General features: G+C 44.9%; 1 protein-coding gene across 2 annotated transcripts in view; it reads right to left on the bottom strand.

Moving 5' to 3' along the window:
• Positions 1 to 9,792, bottom strand: part of ARF3 (ARF GTPase 3) — a 46,902-nt gene extending 37,110 nt beyond the window's left edge. For both annotated transcript variants that reach the window (XR_012881383.1, XM_075852192.1), the window contains exon 1: positions 9,686 to 9,792. The gene's annotated coding sequence lies outside the window, so the exon portion shown is untranslated. The remainder of the gene's footprint in view (positions 1 to 9,685) is intronic.
• Positions 9,793 to 13,137: the final 3,345 nt, after the last annotated feature.

The raw sequence follows: 13,137 nt of genomic DNA, 5'->3' as shown, positions 1-13,137 counted from the left end.
CGTTTTTCGCGGCGTTTTTTTTTACGGACGTAATTGGAGCTGTTCTTCATTGGAGTCAATGAAAAACGGCTCCAAAAACATCCCAAGAAGTGTCCTGCACTTATTTGACGCGGGCGTAATTTTACGCGCCGTCCTTTGAAAGCGACGCGTAAAATTACACCTCGTCTGCACAGAACATCGTAATACCCATTGCACGCAGTGGGCAGATGTATTGGGGCCGTCTTTTCAGGCGTAATTCGAAGCGTTAAACGCCTCCATTACGTCTGAAAATAGGTCGTGTGCACATACCCTAAGGCGACAACTCCATAAGATAAAATGAAATATCACTGGTCGCTCTCTGTGGCCTGGTCTGGGCTTCTATTGATAGGATGCAGATCTGTCGTTTTAAATGAACGACTTTACAAAGATTGCACCCGACAATGGCCGATAAAATCCAACACGCCAGATCATATTTTCCACAGACTTCGGTCATCATCTGTGACACTCCTTCAAGTCACCAACAGTCAGAAGAAAAAAAGTCTAAATTGGCCTTTTCGGTCAGCTTTATAATATCACCCTCTCTTATCAAGTTTTTCCTGCATAAAAAAAAACCCAGTGTTCTGATTCCAGTGTATGTTTCCCTTAATCATTTGGGCCTTATGTATTAACCCGTTAGTGACCGGCCCATCGTGTTTCTACGTCGGTCACTAACGGGCCTTATTCCGATGCCATAGACTTTTTACATCGCGGCATCGGAATAAGTAAACAGAGCAGGGAACTGTCAGATCTCCCTGCTCTCAGCTGCTAGAGGCAGCTGAGGGCTGGGAGCGTCCCTGCTCTGCCGTGTGAGATCGATATTAGTATCGATCTCACACGTTTAACCCCTCAGATGCGGTGCTCAATAGCGAGCACCGCATCTGAGTGGTTTTGGAGAGAGGGAGGGAGCTCCCTCTCTCTCCCACCGACACCCGGCGATACGATCGCCGAGTGTCTGTGTCTGTAATGGCAGCCGGGGGTCTAATAAAGGCCCCCAGGCTGCCTGGAGTGAATGCCTGCTAGATCATGCTGCAGGCATGACCTAGCAGATGCCTGTCCGTGTCAAACGGACAGGCAGTAATACACTGCAATACAAAACTATTGCAGTGTATTCTAAATGCGATCGCAGAATCGCATATTATAGTCCCCTAATGGGACTAGTAAAAAAGTGAAAAAAAAGTTTAATAAAGTTAATGAAAAAAAAAATGTGAAAAAAAATGAAAAACCCAGCTTTTCCCCTTACAAACTGCTTTACTATTAAAAAAACAAAATAAAGTTAAAAAGTTACACATATTTGGTATCACCGCGTCCGTAACGACCCCGACTATAAATCTATTACATTATTTAACCCGCACGGTGAACGCCGTAAAAAAAATAATAAAAAACTATGGAAAAATTGCTGTTTTCTGTGAATACTGACTTTAAAAAAATGTAATAAAAAGTGATCAAAAAGTCGCATCTACTCCAAAATGGTACCAATAAAAACTACAAGTCGTCCCGCAAAAAAAAGCCCTCATACGACCGCATCGACGAAAAAATTAAAACGTTACGGCTCTTCAAATATGGAGACGCAAAAACAAATAATTTTGAAAAAAAAGCGTTTTTACTGTGTAAAAGTAGTAAAACATACAAAACTATACAAATTTGGCATCGTTGCAATCGTAACAACCCGCTGAATAAAGTTATTGTGTTATTTATACCACACGGTAAACGGCGTAGATTTAGGACGCAAAAAAGAGTGGCGAAATTTCAGATTTTTTTCTATTCCCCCCCCCCCCCAAAAAAAGTTAATAAAAGTTAATCAATAAATAATATGTACCTAAAAATGGTGCTATTAAAAAGTGCAACTTGTCCCGCAAAAAACAAGACCTTATACAGCTATGTCGACGCAAAAATAAGTAGGTTATAGCTCTTGGAATGCGACGATTGAAAAACGTAAAAAATAGCTTGGTCATTAAGGTCCAAAATAGGCCGGTCATTAAGGGGTTAAAATAGTGCAAGCTAAATAAAATGATTATTGGTTGGTATGGGCAAATCCTCTACTCTTATCCCTTCATTTTTATATAGAAGTCACATTGTGGAGGGAATTTATTAATAAAAGCCCTCTGACGTAATCCAGGCCAGCCTCCTCAGATGAGATTTCATCCATGTGATTGGCTGCAGTGGAGGTCACACGGGATAAGGCGTCATCCCAGGAGGCTGGCCTGGAGGAAGAAACACAGACCTAGGTAAGTATAGTGGGTTGTTTTTTTTCCAGAGTTGTGATTTTTGCGGCAGAATCGCTGTGAAACCGCCGCAAATTTTTTTTAGAACTGCTATTTGTTGCAGGTTTTACCTCCCCGTTCAATGGGGGAGAACCCGCATAAAATAAGCAGCAATTACGCAAATACAATTTACATGCTGAGGAATAAAATTCCGCACCGCAGGTCCATTTCTGAGCGTTTTTTTTCCACTCACTATTTACGCAGCGCGTGGGTGAGATTTGTTCAATCTCATCCACTTTGCTGCTACTGTATTCTGCTGCGTTTTTTCCGACCGAAATTCCGAACAGAAAAAACGCTGACATTCCGCTACGTGTGGACAAGCCCATAGTATGTATACACAGCAGCCTGTCAGTCACTGCAGAGAAGAGCGCGGGGAGGCTGCTAAGTTATAACTAGGAAATCGTTGTATTCATTCACTACTTCTAATAGCCAAATTACACAACATTCTTTTGTACCGTTTTGGCTACTAGCCAAATGAACCTGTAGCTGCCCTTACATAGGGATACCGGGGTGCAATGCTAAAAACGCCACGCTCGTGTGAATCCAGCCTAAAGGCGCATTTACTGTTACTTTATACGGAAAATCCATTTACCTCAGATGTGGTTTCATATTTTGCAAATCCATCATCAGATCTCAGCCCCGTGGATTGTCTGAGTCTGTGAGGCCAAGTCATATAAGGGGAAATGAAAAATACCCAACATGACCCACATTACAGCGGTCACCCAGCTTTTCTAGGGTCCTGAAGAGCAAATCTACTTAGTTATATAGTGATGCTATACATGGCAATTTTTAAATGTCGAGTGGCCATTCAGAGTTGTGGAGAGCCCCGTGGGAGCTGAGATGGCAGCCATATTTGCTGTATTCTCTTATTGAAGCCACTCAGAGTAGTAGAGAGCTCTTTAAATCAGGACGTCAATGCCCCCTGTAAGTGAAATCCTTAATTTCAGAACGGGGCTGACGGGAAGGTAGCAGCATATGTTAAGGGGGTTTCGAGTTTTCCAAAAATATGACTGCTTTCATTCAGAAACAGCGCCTCTCCTGTGCATGGGTGGTGTCTGGTATTGCAGCTTAGTCACACTGAGATGATCACCTGACATGGACAGGAGCGGTGCTGTGTTTATTCCTCAATCGACTCGCATGATCTTTTTTTAATAGAATCGGGGTAGAGTGCCACCTCATGCTCATTACCATATGTAGTGTAGCTCACTTCATTTCAACACCCCCCCCCTCCCCCCGTATGCTTCAAGATGTCATTCAAAACCATAGACTCCCTATTAGTCGGACATATACTCTATAAAGCATTTATAATATATCCTAGATCAGGGGAAAGCAACCTTCGCTGCTCCATCAGTTGTAATACTACAACTCCCGACGACAAGGTCGAAGGACCTGTGGGTCTGCTGTGAAAGAAGCCGGGTAATTGGTTTCACCGCGCCCATAAGGTTGTGTTCACATCAGCGTCAGACTTCCGTTTTCGATTCCGTTTGCATTACCATTGAATTCAATGGTAATGCTTCCGTTGCAGTTGGTTTCCGTTTTTTTTCGTGGAAACAATACCGTTGTCTACTTCAAGGAACGGTAACAAACGGAAACCAACTGCTATAAATCATTGGTAATGCAAACAGAAGCTATGGTTTCCGTTTGGCTTTTCGTTTAGGGTATGTTCACACGCACTGTTTTCAGACGTAATTCGGGCGTTTTATGCCTCAAATTACGCCTGAAAAAACGTCTCCATTACGCCTACAAACATCTGCCCATTGCTTTCAATGAATTTTACGATGTTCTGTTCCCACGAGGTGTAATTTTACGCGTCGCTGTCATAAAACGGCGCGTACATAGACACCCGCGAAAAAGAAGTGAATGTCCCTTCTTGGGACGTTTTTGGAGCCATTTTTCATTGACTACATTGAAAAACAGCTGCAATAACGTTCGTAAAATACGCCGCGAAAAACACGAGTTGTTAAAAAACGTCCTGAAAAACGGCTGAAAAATCGGAAGCAGAATACCTACAAACATCTGCCCATTGTTCCGACGGGGCGTTTTTTACGTGGCCGTTTTTCAAAAAGGCCGCGAAAAAAAAGGTGCAGGTCACTTCTTCAGCCGTTTTTGGAGCCATTTTTCATAGACTCTATAGAAAAACAGCTCCAAAAACGGCCGTTAAAACCGCACGAAAAACGCGACTTTGATTAAAAGAACGTCTGAAAATCAGGAGCTGTTATCCCATGACAACAACTGCGTATTTTGAGACATTTTTTATTTTGTGTGTGCACATACCCTTTCAATATTGTGTTTTTTTTTGTCACCTTAGCTCTAAAAAAAAAAAAAAAAAAGCTCTACAACTCCTCCTGCAAAAAAATATGCCTTCACACCACTCCATTGACAGAAAAATTTAAAAGTTATGCCTCTTGGAAGGAGGGGAGTGAAAACGAAAAAACTAAAAATGGCTTGGACTTCAAGGAGTTAAGCGAACTGATCCACTTTAAGGTACGTTCACACAGGTCAGATACACTGTGGAAAAGTTTTCACCGTATCCAACCTAGAACCCGTAGGGAATTCCGTCCCAAAGACTGCACAAAATCAGCAGCATGGGAAACAAGGAGCCGTCGCTATGGCAACGCCAGGGAAGTAAGCATGGTATTTTATATTAAAGATTCTCTGTCACCACATTATAAGTGTCCTATCGCCTACATAAGGAGATGGGCGCTATAATGTAGGTGACAGCAGTGCTTTTTATTTAAAAAAACTATCTGTTTTCACCACTTTATTAGCGATTTTAGATTTATGCTAATGAGTTTCTTAATGCCCAAGTGGGTGTATTTTTACTTTAGACCTAGTGGGCGTTGTACAGAGGAGTGCATGACACTGACCAATCAGTGACCAATCAGTGACCAATCAGCGTCCTGCACTCCTCTCCATTCATTTAGTCAGCGCATAGGGATCCTTTTAGATCAGTATGTGCTGTCTTAGGTCCCATGCACACGACCGTAAAAACTCCCGTAATTACGGGCCCATAGACTTCTATTGGCCACGGGTACCTCCCCGTATGCTTACGGGAAGGTGCCCGTGCCGTTGAAAAAGATAGAACATGTCCTATTTCAGGCCGTAATTACGGCACGGGCAGCCCATAGAAGTCTATGGGGCTCCCGTAATTACGGGTGACTACGTGTGTGCACCCGTAAATTACGGGAGCGTTGCTAGGCGACGTCAGTGTATAGTCACTGTCCAGGGTGCTGAAAGAGTTAAACGATCGGCAGTAACTCTTTCAGCACCAGGGACAGTGACTGCCGATCACAATATAGATAAAGCTGTAAAAAAAAAAAAAAGACGTTCATACTTACCCAGAACTCCCTGCTTCTTCCTCCAGTCCGGCCTCCTGGGATGACGTTACAGCCCATGTGACCGCTGCAGCCAATCACAGGCCAATCACTGGCTGCAGCGGTCACATGGACTGCGCGTCATCCGGGGAGGTCGGACTGGATGTCGAGAGAGGGACGCGTCACCAAGGCAACGGCCGGGTAAGTATGAATTTCTTTTACTTTTATTACGGAAAGGGCTGTCCCTTCTCTCTACCCTGCACTGATAGAGAGAAGGGGCTGCCGATTAGTGCAGTGTAATTTTGCAGAGAAAACGTGCCCGTAAATACTGGTGCAATACTGGTCGAATACGTGTGACCAAGGACCCGTATTTACGCCAGTATTTACGGGTGGACAAAAATACGGTCGTGTGCATGAGGCCTTAGGCTGGGTTCACATGACCTATTTTCAGATGTATTGGAGGCGTTTTACGCCTCAAATTACGTCTGAAAAAACGGCTCCAATACGTCGGCAAACATCTGCCCATTACTTTCAATGGGCTTTACGATGTTCTGTGCCGACGACCTGTCATTTTACGCGTCGCTGTCAAAAGACGGCTCGTAAAATTACAGCCTCGTCAAAAGAAGTGCAGGACACTTCTTGGAACGTAATTGGAGCCGTTTTTCATTGACTCCAATGAAGAACAGGTCTAAAAATGGCCGTAAAAAACGCAGCGAAAAAACGTGAGTAGCTCAAAAACCATCTGAAAATCAGGGTCTGTTTTCCCTTGAAAACAGCTCCGTATTTTGAGACGTTTTTGACTCTACGTGGGAACATACCCTGAGGGTATGTTCACACGAGGGCATTACGTCCGTAATTGACGGACGTATTTCGGCCACAAGTACCGGACCGAACACAGTGCAAGGAGCCGGGCTCCTAGCATCATAGTTCTGTACGACGCTAGGAGTCCCTGCCTCGCTGCCGGACAACTGTCCCGTACTGAAAACATGATTACAGTACGGGACAGTTGTCCGGCAGCGAGGCAGGGACTCCTAGCGTCGTACAGAACTATGATGCTAGGAGCCCGGCTCCTTGCACTGTGTTCGGTCCGGTACTTGTGGCCGAAATACGTCCGTCAATTACGGACGTAATGCCCTCGTGTGAACATACCCTCAGGGTATGTTCCCACGTAGAGTCAAAAACGTCTCAAAATACGGAGCTGTTTTCAAGGGAAGTGTTTAGACAGTGAATAGACATTCCACGGGATGTCTATTCACAATCTCTGCACTTCGTTACTCTGTCTGTGGTAGTTACAGCAGAGGAAGCGTGATCTCGTTGTAACCTGTCATCTACAGCGTAATCTCGGTGGTGTATGGTACTACGCCATCTAGATATCATTTTCTGGATACTGCAGGTGATTATTGTGTATTATTTGAGTCAACCCTGGTTGTGTCAGGGGTATTTGCATTCAGGAGAATTACCAGAGTGTTTTAATATTAATGAATAAAGGTTATGTTTTATGAAGCGTTCCCACTCTTTGATAGTACGGTCTATAGTACCACCCCAAAATTAAAGGGGTATTCCAGCCAAATATATTTATGGTATATCCATATGCTATGCCATAACTGTCAGATAGATGGGCTTCTCTTATTGCGTGCGCTGTACAGGCTCTGTGCATGCTGAATGCATGACCCCTCATCACACAAATATTCTTCATCACCCAAACACACGATGTCAGTCTATCCAGCACATACAGATCCACTTTCACGTCGACAGCTTGAATGTCCAAAATCAAATTATTCATATTTGTCAAAAGTCCTAGGGTAGGGTCCCACGTAACAGCATCCAAAACCCGGCCTCAATTCAGTGGCCAATAGCTGCACGATTGTGTGGCCATTGGCCACTACAAGCGTGTCGGGCTTTGGCCACCTCTACGTAGGACTAGGGATGCACGTTGCATCGAAACTTCGATACTGTTTCGATACCAATATTTCATGTATTCCGATACTTAGCTGTGCGGCCGCACAGATCAGTACAGTAACACATGAATGCATGAGAGTGGGGCTGCGGCTGTGTAATACAGTCATTGCCCCGCTCCTGACAGGAAGTGCATGCGCGGTCAGCATGAGGTGATGCGGCCAGCACAGCACTAATGAGCGGCGGCACTGAAGACAGAACATGGCGGGCGTGCTGCAAAACACCCCCATGTTCTTTCCTCAGTGCTTGCACCGCCGCTCATTACTGCAGCGCCGGCCGCATCACCTCATGCTGACCGCGCATGCACTTCCTGTCAGAAGCGGGGCAATGACTGTATTACGCAGCCGCTGCCCCGCTCTATGACGGCGGAGATCAGAGAAACCTCTCATCTCCGCCGTTATTCCCGTGAATGCTGCGATCACAGCGGACTGCGGCATTCAAGAGGAAGTGAGAAGGGGGGATGCCCATGGATCGCGTCACAGAAATTCCCTGAGACGCGATTGAGGGACATACCATATATGGGCAGACAGCCCAGGGTCCATTGAAGGACCCCAGGGCTGTCTTACCATATCTTCTGTTAGGGCATACTTAGGTATGTCCTAACAACTGCCTGTGTACTATCCGTCCACAGGCTAATGTACTGGCACATATCTGATATATGCCACGACATTACAGTTTAAAAATAAAGTAAAAACATAAAGTAATGTTACATTTAAAAAAAATACACACACCTTTTTTACAATAAACATTTAAAATAAGTCTCAATACATAAAATATACACATTCAGTTTTGGCGCGGCCGTAATAACCTGCACAACAATTTGTTTGCATCATTTATGATGTGTACGCTGTAAAAAAATAAAATGAAAACTGCTTTCTACCACTTATTGTGAGGCACGAGGTGCGATGATGAATTTAATCTCCATGTGCCTCACATTAATAGTAATTAACCCCATCATGTACCTCACACATTAACCCATTATGACTGAGAAACATGATGGGGTTAATTACTATTAATGTGAGGCACATTCAAAATTGATCACATCTCGTGCCTTACTGTTGGCAAGGTATCGTTTTGGTATCGAAATCGCAATATTACACGAAGTATCGGTATCGAAGTCCAAATTCTGGTATCGTGACATCCCTACGTGGGACTGCGTTCTTAAAGGGGACTTCAGTGTGGACTATTCAGTCATGATGTCAGGGAGCAATCATCATCACTTTTTTCAGTCATGATGTCAGGGAGCAATCATCATCACTTTTTTTTGTTACAGCTGTTCCTCCTCTAGATGCTACTGTCTCGACCTCTGGTACATGTATACTAGGGGGCACTTGCACTGTCCCCGTGCTATGCTTTCATTGTGCAGCACAGTGTATGATCATACTGTTGGGGGGCTTAGATGTCACTTGAGTAGAGGGCACTTAGCTCAGAAACATTGCTCTAGATGACAGATGATATGATGGACATGAGATGTTCCTAGAAGAAGCTGTAAACAGGGCATCAACCATGAAGCTTCATGTAACTGAAGACGTACGTTCTACCTGTGTCATTTTATAACACCCGGGGAGGATCTGTCACTGCTGATATATTGATCAGTTAATAAAGAGATAAGGTAAGTGTCATGTCAAGAGTAAAGACGACTGCAAGGAAGTGTTTAGGAGACAAGTGGCCGGTCAAGTGTTCACAGACGTCAATAGTCAAGTACCCAAAAAATGTTAAGGTGCCTAAATAAATACATGGCTGGGAGATAATATTAGAAGACTGAATACAAAACATGACAGGTACAGATCAATGTGACACTAGTGACAGCCCAGAGGGGACACAGGTGACTATGTGATGTGGCATCTGTAGTGAGTGGAATACTAGCTGGAGGTATATACAGCACAGGCTTTATCATGCGGGTGGTATACGGAGCAATCATGCTCCTGACAAACATACGGAAGGATTACGCGTGCGGGACTTGGTGATGAATGGTGCTAGTGCTCATTACTGGTAACGTAAGATGGAGGTTGGTGCTCGTGCTCCATGCGTGGGCGACATATACATCAATTCCTACTAATAAGTCATTGAATAAATAGATACCGAACACTGGAATATTGATGATTCGCCCCCATATCCATCAATTGTCGCACCTACCTTCACCTTCTTCTTCTCTCACCTACCGCAGCGACTCTTCTATCCTCTCCGACCGGAAGAACCCGGTCCAAGTATCGCGGGAATTCCATCCATCCCTGTCGGCGCTGCAGGCCACACTCGCGAGATTTCATCTGGTTTCCACAGTAACGGATGTAGCCCCGCTCTCTTCCATTCTGCTGCAGGAATGAGTGGGCAGGAGGCCTGGTCCTCACATGAAGCACTAATGTCTAAAAAATATCACCCACACATCCATTAGCAGCAGAACGGTTACACAGAACACTACTGTTATAGGCAACCATGAATGTTTTAGGGGCACTCATCTATAAAATATATTTATATGTGTCACGTTTTTAATGAAAATTTTTATCAAAAGAGAGCAGAAGACATGAAAAGCCCACATTTTGTTATCCCTTTGTAAAGAAATATAATGCATTGACTGCAAAGACCATATGTGAATAAGGGCCTATGCACCCGGCTGTATAGGCCTTCCATAGAGGTCCATGCAGCTTTTTTCTGTCAGATTCCTAGATGTTCTTTTTCTGTCAGATACCGTACGTATCAGGGCATGCTCTATCGGACTGAAGAAAAGGCTATGTGAACTCTGCTCCGCCATGTTCATAACCCTTATATTCGTGGGAATGTGAACAGAACGAAATGAAAACATAACCAAAATAAATCACAGAATTGTAGTAATATAACTAGGAGTAAGAGCCATGAGGGTCAATGCACACGATGCCTATTACGTGCAGTTTTGCCGTGCGTATTTGCGTGCGGCAAAACCGTAGCGTAATACAGTACCAGCATAGACAATGAGATTCCAGGTAATCTCATGTCCACGCTGTGGTACTTTTTGACGTAAATTGACCCGCGGTGCGTATTTTTTAAACCGCGGCATGTCAATTTATCTCACGATTCTGCTTGCGGAATGTATTCTTGTAGTTCTACAAAAATACGCAGTATGAAAACGCAGCGATTTACGCAGCAAAACGTAAAAACCGCACCGAAAAACGCATCAACCTTCAGGTGCATTTTTTTCCTGTAAATTTCTTGCGTATTTCTGCGGTTTTGCTGTGTATTTTCCGCCACAAAATACGCAACATGTGCATGTAGCCTTAACCCTTTCACGACCAAGGACGAAAATGCACGTCCTGGTCGGCTGCTAGTTCCCGCACCATGACGTACATTTTCGTCCGCATTTCAAACTGTCACTCTGCGTAAACACAGAGTGACAGACGCGCGCTGACAGCTGTCCTAGACAGCTGAGACATCAGTCTCGCCGGACAGCGGACCATCGCCGCTGCTTTCGGCAGTTAACCCCTTAAGTGCGGCGACGGATTGCCGTCGCCGCATTTAAGTGGTTTGAAGCACATCGGCAGCCCCCACGAAGTGATCGTGGGGGCTACCGATGCTTGTCACGGCAATCGGAGGTCAGATAATGACCTCCGGGTTGCCATGTACGGAAGCCTCGGAGGAACAGCCTCCGGCCGTTCCTCCTCTGCTTCCTGTCAGTGTGACAGTCACGTCACAATGACAGTTAGGCTGGGTTCACACGAGCACATTAACGTCCGTAATGGACGGACGTATTTCGGCCGGAAGTCCCGGACCGAACTCAGTGCAGGGAGCCGGGCTCCTAGCATCATAGTTATGTACCATGCTAGGAGTCCCTGCCTCTCTGCAGGACAACTGTCCCGTACTGTAATCATGTTTTCAGTACGGGACAGTAGTTCCACGGAGAGGCAGGGACTCCAAGCGTCGTACATAACTATGATGCTAGGAGCCCGGCTCACTGCTCTGAGTTCGGTCCGGGACTTCCGGCCGAAATACGTCCGTCCATTACGGACGTTAATGTGCTCGTGTGAACCCAGCCTTAGGGCAGATTCAGACGAACGTTGCGTTTTTGCGCGCGCAAAAACCACTTGACAGCTGCGTGTGTCATCCGTGTATGATGCGCAGCTGCGTGATTTTCGCGCAGCCGCCATCATAGAGATGAGGCTAGTCGACGCCCGTCACTGTCCAAGGTGCTGAAAGAGCTAACTGATCGGCAGTAACTCTTTCAGCACCCTCGACAGTGAATGCCGAACACAACATCGAGAAACCTGTTAAAAAAAAAGAAAAAGTTCGTACTTACCGAGAACTTCCCTCCCGGCCGTTGCCTTGGTGACGCGTCCTTGGTGACATCGGGCCCCACCTCCCTGGATGACGTGGCAGTCCATGTGACCGCTGCAGCCTGTGCTTGGCCTGTGATTGGCTGGAGCTGTCACTTGGACTGAATTGTCATCCCGGGAGGTCAGACTGGAGGAAGAAGCCGGGAGTTATCGGTAAGTCAGAACTTCGTTTTTTTTTTTTACAGGTTCATGTATATTGGGATCGGAAGTCACTGTCCATGGTGCTGAAACAGTTTAACTCTTTCAGCACCCTGGACAGTGACTATCTCCTGACATCGCGTACCGGAAATTTTTTTGCCGGGTTCGGCCAAAACGAGTTCGGCCGAACCCGGTGAAGTTCGGTTCGGTTTTCCGGGTTCGCTCATCTCAAAGACACTCCGTTTGGATGTTTGGAAACAGAAAAGCACGTGGTGCTTTTCTGTTTACATTCATCCTTTTGACAGCTGGTGCGCTGTTTCAGTCGGTTCGCACGGAAGTGCTTCCGTGCGACCTGCGTGGTTTTCACGCACCCATTGACTTCAATGGGTGCGTGATGCGCGAAATACGCGGAGATATTGAGCATGTCGCGCTTTTTGCGCAGCTGACAAACGCTGCGCAAAAAGCACGGACTGTCTGTACTGCCCCATAGACTTGTATTGGTCTGTGCGTGGCGCGTGAAAACCACGCGGCCCGCACAGACCCAATACACGCTCGTGTGAATCCCCCCTTAGAGTACATCACACTACGTGTGTAGTGTAATGTACTCTAGCAGCGATCAAAGCTGCAAGTCTAAGTGTCCCCTAGTGGGACAAGTAAAAAAAAGTTGTAAAAATGTTTTAAAAAAAGTGTAAAAATAAAAGTTATAAGTTCTATAAACACAAAATGCTTTTTTTCCCCATAATAAGACTTTTATTATAGAAAAAAAAATGAACACGTTAAAAAAGTACACATATTTGGTATCACCGCGTTCGTAACGACCCCAACTATAAAACTATAATGGTATTTTTCCCGCACGATGAACACCCCAAAAAAAATCAATAAAAAACTACGACAGAATCACAATTTTTTTGGTCACCACCGCTCCCTAAATAAAGAATAAAAAGTGATAAAAAAGTCGCATGTACCCGAAAATAGTACCAATAAAAATTTCTATCCGTGCCGCAAAAAACAAGCCCTTACACAGCTTTTTTGACTAAAAAATAAAAAAATTATGGCTCTCAGAATATGGTGACACAGAATTTTTTTTTTTTATAAATAAGTCATTTTATTGTGCAAATGCTAAAAAAAAGGACCAAACCTATATACATA

This window comes from Rhinoderma darwinii, chromosome 2, assembly GCF_050947455.1.
Source record: "Rhinoderma darwinii isolate aRhiDar2 chromosome 2, aRhiDar2.hap1, whole genome shotgun sequence".
NCBI lineage: Eukaryota > Metazoa > Chordata > Amphibia > Anura > Rhinodermatidae > Rhinoderma > Rhinoderma darwinii.
The sequence above is the reverse complement of the archived record's forward strand: the minus strand, read 5'-3'. Positions and strand labels throughout refer to the sequence as shown.